Genomic DNA, 8,114 nt, shown 5'->3' with positions numbered 1-8,114 from the left:
TAAGCAGCCTAAACCCCAAATTGAAAACCAAAAGCTACCAGAGAAAATGGTGTGGCAAGTTAAAAACCCAGAGAATAAGGAAGATAAATGCAATCACTTTAATCCTTTGGGGGAAAAGAAGGAACTGACATCAAATTCTATCTCTAGCCCCTCAACCCAGGAAGCAGTGAGAAACAAATCATCAAAAGCCAGCCCCCTAGGTACTACCCAAAAAGAGGAAATGAAAGATCAGACTGAATCTTCAAATGAGTTAGCTGAAGTGGTTGTTAACACTTATGAAGGCAAGGAACTAGAAGCAAAAGATTCCCAACATGAGGAAGGGGAGATCCCTAACCCCCAAGAAGAAAGGACTGATTCTTCACTAGCCTCGCCAAGTTTTGAAATTCAAGAAGCCCAAAAATGTGCAATTTTGGGTATGAACCTATTGGACTCAGAACAGAGTTCAAAAATAGTGAACAATGTTTCAACTCATTCCAGAACTCCTAACTGGGGTAATGAAGAAGAAATCTCCAAAATCCTCAGCAACTTGGAAGAGGCTCCTGTGACAGAAGCTGAATGGAAGCAACCAAAATACAGGAATAAGAAAGGATCTACTCCCGTGACTTCCCTTCTAAGGAAATCTAACAGAATAGCTCAAGTTGATGTGGGGTACATCTCCTCTTCCCCAGGGTGACCCTATAACCATAAAGTTAGAGATAAGGAGGCCAGCAAGAACATTGCAGATGGAACCCAAAAGACTCTTAAGGAGTTGGGAATCAGTAAGTAGTTATGAAGATTATCTCCTGGAATATTAGGGGACTCAATAATCCCCATAAACATGATATCATTAGAAATATGATAAGAGATAGTAATCCTAATATTTTTCTAATTCAAGAAACCAAAATGAGTAGAGAAAAAGTTGAATCTTTGAAGTTCTTTAAAAATGGTAATGTTAGTGGTGGCAGCTCTGAAGGTGCTTCAGGAGTTATTGCTACCATTTGGAACCTAAATACTATTAAAGGTCATGTTATTATTCAGGACAAAAATTTCTCTTGTATCAAATTTGAGCATTTAAAAGATGGTACTTCATGGGTTCTCACTAATATTTATGCTCCAAATACTTTGAAGGCTAGAAACTCTTTTTGGAAAAAAATTACACAGGCTAGGGACAACTTCAATAATATTAGTTGGGTGGTTATGGGAGACTTCAATACTCCTTTGAGAGAGGAGGAAAAATTTGGAGGAAGTCCTCCTCAACTGGAAAGTAGGATGGCCCTCATGGATTTTATTAATTCTCAGGATCTCAATGACTTGGAAATACAGGGATGCACTTACACTTGGACTAACAGAAGAACTGGCAATGATCTTATCCAAGTGTGTCTTGATAGAACCCTCATCTCCGATGACTGGTATAGTCATTACTTCTGTTCTTTGATGGCCCACATTCGGATTGGATCTGATCATTTTCCTATCACCTTCATTGCTGACTCAATCAATAGAGGGAGAAGCTTTCCCTTCAGATTTGAAAAAATGTGGACCCTCCACCCCAAAATCAAAAGAAATATTAAGAAATGGTGGAGCATTCAAGTTGAGGGAACGACTATGTTTAAAGTTGTCAAAAAGCTCAAAAGTGTGAAGGACAACATAAGACTCTGGAACAAAACCATCTTTGGGAATATTTTTGAGGGTAAGAGAAAAGTTCAGGAAGACCTTAAAAAAATACAGGATCAAATCTAGAAGGATGGTTTCAGTACTGTGTCTATTGCTGATGAAAATGAGACTCTCAAAAAATACCATGATATCATTGCCAAAGAGGAAACATTCTGGAAGCAAAGATCAAGATGCATTTGGCTTAAGGAAGGAGATAGGAACACAAGATTCTTCCATATGTCGACGATTAAGCATAAAGCAGTTAATAGGGTTAACAAGCTAGTGATGGATAACGGGGAGTTGGTCAAGGAGGATGAAATAAGGAATGAAGCTAAAAGGTATTTCTTGGACCTCCTCAAGAGGGATCACAGCCTGGATACTGAAGCCCAATCCTCCTTTCTTCAAAACATTCCTTGTCTCATTGATGATCAAAAGAATGCCTTTCTCTCTTCCATTCCCTCTAACTTGGAAATCAAAAATGTTGTTTTCTCCTTTGATGGTAACAAAGCGCTTGGCCCAAATGGCTTCCCAATGTTCTTTTTCCAAGAATTTTGGGAGATTGTTGGAAAAGATGTATCCAATGGAGTTAAGGAATTTTTTGGGGCTATAAAACTCTTGAAAGAAATCAATTGCACTTTTATTGCTCTCATACCCAAAACTCAAGGTGCTGATTCTTTGGACAAATTTAGACCTATTAGCCTTTGCAATTCTTTTTACAAGATAATTTCCAAGGTTCTTACCTCTAGAATCTTGTCTGTCCTTCCTGCCTTAATTAAAAACCAACAAAATGGTTTTGTTCCTGGAAGACAAATTCTTGACTCCATTATTACGGTCCATGAGAACATTCATTCTCTTGTTAGAGCAAAGAAATAGGGTTTCATCCTAAAGCTTGATCTCTCCAAAGCCTACAATAGGGTTGACTGGTCTTTACTTCAGAAAGTCCTCACTTCTTTTGGTTTTTCCTCTAGAGTTGTTGACCTCCTCTCTTAGCTTACCACCTCTGCTACTTTCGGCGTTCTTGTCAATGGTTCTCCCTCAACTTTTTTCCAAGCTTCTAGAGGTTTAAGGCAAGGGGATCCTATCTCCCCCATCCTCTTCACCATTATGGAAAAATGCTTTGGAAGGACTATGAGAAAAATGGTGTTGGAAGGCTCCTTTAAGGGCCTCCAACCATCTTCTGCTGACCTTATCTGTTCCCACCAATAGTTTGCTGATGATACTGTTATTATGGGGGAATCAAGTATTTCAGAAGCTAAAGTCTTGAAGAGCATCCTGTGTAAATTTGCCTATGCTTCTGGTCAGCTTATCAATTGGGCTAAAAGTGAAGTTTTTTTCATTAATACTCCTTAGAGAAGACAACAGAGGATCAACAGAATCCTGGAGTGTAGGATTGCTGATCTTCCTACTACCTACCTTGGTCTCCCCATGGGCATTGCACCTCCTGATCCCTTCTAGAGTTCTCTTGTGGACAAATTTCATAAAAAACTTGCAGGTTGGAAAGGAGCCCTCTTAAGTCAAGCTGGCAAGCTCCAACTCCTTAAGGCTACTCTTCAAAGTATTTCGATTTATGCTCTAAGTCTTTTCAAAATTCCAATTAAGTATGCTGATGCAATCAAGAAAATTCAAAGAATATTCCTATGGTCTGGGGTTGAGGGTAAGAAAAGAATGTCTTTGGTGGCTTGGGACCAGGTTTGTAGGCCGAAAAGCAAAGGTGGGCTGGGCCTCAGAAGGATTCATACCCTAAATGAAGCTCTCCTGCCCAAACAAGTCTGGAGAATGTTTCATTCAGACTCTGAATGGTGTAAAATTTGGTGAAGTAAGTACTCTCTTGTGTCCTCCTCTCTCTCCTCTTTTATCCATTCGGACCTTAGTATTAATGGATCCCACATATGGAATCATGCCTCTAAATGTAAAGAAGATATAGCCAAAGGAGTGATCTGGAAACTAGGAAATGGTAGGAAAGTTAAATTCTGGGAGGATCCTTGGCTTTTTGATAAAACCTTGAATGATATCAATGAATGGGCCCCCTATGCTCCCTCTTGTATTAGAAATTTTGGCTCCTTAGTTGCTAGGTACTGGGTTGGTAATGAATGGCAGAACATTGAAAGCATCCACCCTAGCCTTTCTAAGCTCAAGATCCATCTGTCTACGGTATGGCTGAATAAAGAAGATGACTCCCTGATTTGGAAACATGATCCTAAAGGTACTTTATCTGTTTCCTCTATGTATTGTGTCCTTCCCCTCCCTCTCAATCAACCCTTACTGGTCTAAAGCCTGGATTAAGGGTCTCACCCCCAAAATCAATCTTTTCTTCTGGACCAGCCTCCAAAATAAGATTCTGACCCTTGACAACCTCAAAGGAAGAGGCTTTGCCCTCCCTAATAGATGTGTGCTGTGCCTTCAAGAGGAAGAGTCTATGGACCATCTTTCTCTCCACTATTCCTTCTCAGCCTCTGTTTGTGAAAGTTTTCTCAAGAGTTTTAATATGGCCTGGGTGTTTTCGAATAACATTTGTGACCTATTCTCCTCCTGGAATATTAAATGGACTAACTCTTTTTTGAGATGTTTGTGGCAGCTCTCTCTTCCTCACATCTTGTGGGGACTATGTAAAGAAAGAAATAATCGAATCTTCAGGGATGTCTCCCTTAATCAAGATATTGTGTTCCAGAAAATTCAATGGTCGATTCAAGAAAATATAAGGATCATTGAGGGTCCTTGTTACTCAAACAACTCACTGGAAACAAACATCTTGAGGGTATGGAATATGAAGATTACTGATGGTCCTAACAACCACAATAAAAGGCTTGAAGCTAAATGGCAAACACCTCCTCAAGGTTGGTTCAAAGTTAATTTTGATGGTGCTGCCAAAGGTAACCCTGGTCCTTCAGGTTGTGGAGCTATACTGAGAGATGATAGAGGAATTTGCAAGGAAATGGTTGCTATCCCTATTGGAACCCAAACCAACCATAAAGCTGAAGCAATGGCAGCTCTTCAAGGCATCCTCCTAGCTAAAAAGTGGAATTTCCCCTATCTATGGATTGAAGGGGATTCAAATAATATTATACAGTGTCTTAAGGGGACTTCAAAACCTTCATGGTCGATTCACAACATAATCACCTCTGCTATTGATCTTATTAGCACCTTTAAAAATTGCCATATATCCCACATCTACCGGGAGGCCAACGGCTCTACTGACTGGGCTACCAATGCGGCGGTTAAAAGTGAGGAAATTACCACGTGGATGGGTGAACACGGACTCCCCGAAGACGTCAGACAAATCATTAGTAATGAGAGATATAGAAGCACTCCAAAGATTCTTGATGGACATGATAATTATGAAAAGTACTAATGTGAGTACTTCGAGTTATTATAATAATGAGAATATCACTCATTCTAACATCAATGCCATTAACTCTCATGCTTTCTAGGTAATTATTATAGTTCTAAAAAGATCTCTGGTTTATCTGCTCTGCAAGCTTCAAAATTTGACCGTGGGCAGTGACAACATGGGTGGAAACAAGAGGAGATATGAACCAAGTAGTTGTAAAGAATGGAAACAGAAGGAAGAGGTTTGGGGTATACTGCAGCAGGGTGGTGTCTCAAACTTCATGGAGAGACTCCATGGTCAAGATGGTATGGTTACCAGTCTTTTCTGCAAGAACTGGAAGAAGGGCATGTTAAAAATGGGTGATCAAATGGTTGAAATCGATGAAGACTTAATTGCTCAAGCTACGGGCCTCACAAGGGAAAGCTACAACTTCTACAGAGATAGGAGGGATAGCAGGGAAGCTATTGAAAGGTACCCAGAAATGGAGAAAGAGAAAAAACGACTGGTAAAGTTGAGCAAAACCTACTACCTGCCTAGGGCTTTTGCCAAACCTTGGAGGGAAATCCTCTTTGTTTTAATGCGTTATATCACTCTAGATGGTAGGTTTACAAAAGTTTATGGTTATCACTTTGTTCTGTTAAACTACTTTAGGCACAATGATAAGGTTAATTTCCCTTATTTCCTGCTTTTCTTGATGAATGCATGCCTCAAGGCCTATAAGGAGAATCCTCTAGGTGATTCTGCTATGCACCAAGGCCTAATGGTCCTAATTTATGACCATTTAAAAGCCAACCAAATAGCTCGGATGCAACCCTCCGTGGACTTTGAGGAAGAGATGTTTGATTCTGCCTTTTCTAAGAAGGAGGAATCTGATAGTGACTCTTCAACTGACATAGAGGATAGCACTGATGTCTCGGAGTATGAAAGTGGGAAGAAGAGGAAATACAGGAAAACAAGACCCTCTTCCTCTAAGGGCAAAAAGCCAAAAAGCATACCCTTGATCAACATCTCTTCGAAAGAGGAGTACTCAGATGGCACTGAAAAGGAGAACCCTAAAGGGTTGCCGAAGAAGAAAACAAAAGACCATACCCAGACCAGGAAAAAGCACAAGAAGAAAGAGGAGACTGGTAAGGACCTGACAACCGACAAGCAAGCTAAGGCCCTGGAAGCTAATTGGAGTTTGGAAAAGGAGACCATGGAAGAGACTCTTAGGGCTACTGATACAATTTCTGCCCTCCACATCCCTAAAGAGGAACATGTTGTTAGGGTTCCCATAGATACTGAGAGGGGGGGGTGAATCAATATCTGACCGGTAATGAGATTTTCTTAAAATAGAACATACAGAACATAAAGTAACAGTATACCGGTATGCAAGAATTAATGTAAATAACAGAATCAAAAACATCCACATGAAAAGAACACCATAACACAAGATGTTTAACGAGGAAACCCGGTGTGGGAAAAACCTCGGTGGGATTTGTGACCCACAATATTCACTTACTGGCCAATAAGAGAATATTACTTACAATAGGGGCCTGCACATGCAGGAAGGCCAACTGCCTAGAGCACACTGCTCAATAAGAAGTCACACTGACTTACAATGAGGATTATGCAAATCCAATGATCTATACTGCTTTACAATAGCATCTTCAATGCCAAATTCAGTACTGGTTCTTGCTCTGTTCTTTACATATACCCTTGACCTACAATTCGCACATTAGGTCTGCCTTATAATTTTCTTTATTCTTCCTATCCATATCCTACAAATGACTACAATGATCTCTTTTATATACAAGAGTCATTTTACAATTTGCCAAGTCGACTTACAATAATAAACAAAATATTACATATCAAAAAACCTGTCGGCCTCTATGCCGGTATACATGTTCTCTTTTGTGCCGGTGTACAGCTTCTGTGCCGGTGCTGGTGTAGATTGATCTTGCTGATGTCGGTGCACTGTCTTGTTTGAATAATGCTTTGCCAGTATAATGTCTTGCTGGTGCCATAGGATTGCAAGGTTGCCATCAATGACAAAACCTTCAATCACATACAATGTCTCATTGGAGTGTCCATATGCCAACACATGTTACCCCTGGAAAAGCTGCCCCCCATCTGTTCCTCCTCCTGAGGGTTTGCATGGTTTCATGGAAACTATGGAGTGGCTCATTAATGGCTACAAGAAAGCTGAGGATGAAAACAAAAAACTTTGCAATAGAGTCTTGATCCTAGAAACCATTAATACTGGGGAAGGGAACACAATGGCCGACTATATTGAGGACCTGAAAAACACGATTGTCAAAGCTGAAGACAGCAGAGATGCTTTTAACCCCAAGTTTGAGAAGATTGAGAAGGATTTTCTGGAAAGGAAGAGCCTTGCTGACACTAGCGATAAAACCCTCTCGGATACTGTTACCAAAATTGGTAAAATTGAGGAGTGTCTGAAGAACATTGCTGAATAGAGCCTAAGTATCCTGAAGATCTCAGCTAACAACACCCACACCCTCATCAACAAACTGGATGAAGAAAAGTAAATCCATGACATAGACTTGGAAGCTAAAGGAATAGGGGAAGCTCAAGGTCCCAGAACCCGCACAAGAGGCAAGAGGAAGGAAAAGAAACTGAACAATGATCTGGAAGACCTAAAAGTTGTTGGGGCCACCTATGAAAAACTGGTGATTAAGGTAGAGGATTTGCTGAAGAAAATTACTGTGTAGTGCCTTCTTTGTTTCTTTGCTGTTTTTTATTGTTAAGCTGTTCTTTCTGTCTACTAGTCTTTTGGCCAGTCTTTTTGTATGCGGACTTTAAAGCACTATTCTTCTTAGTGCTTTTTCTCTATCTTTGTTGTAAAGGTTTCAAGTCCTAAAAACCTATTTTTTAATTAATCAAAACAATTTTATTAAATTATTAGAAATTTCAAAAAAATGTTCAAAGTATCTATCCAAAGAGAGGAAAGTAATATATCAGTCTCAAAAGAAAATAATATCACCTCCAAGAATGAGTGAAAATATGAATTCTACCCCTCTTTGAAAGAGTTGACCTAAAATTATTATGAGGGCTCTTCTATATTCATAGTTTAGAATTTAAATTTATCAAAATTAGATGGAACTCAAGAGTCAAGAGTAAAGAAAACTCCTATTAGTGTATTGTTGAAAGCTAA

The sequence above is a fragment of the Cryptomeria japonica genome, chromosome 10, assembly GCF_030272615.1.
Source record: "Cryptomeria japonica chromosome 10, Sugi_1.0, whole genome shotgun sequence".
Classification (NCBI taxonomy): Eukaryota; Viridiplantae; Streptophyta; class Pinopsida; order Cupressales; family Cupressaceae; genus Cryptomeria; species Cryptomeria japonica.
This window is presented reverse-complemented; position numbering follows the sequence as displayed.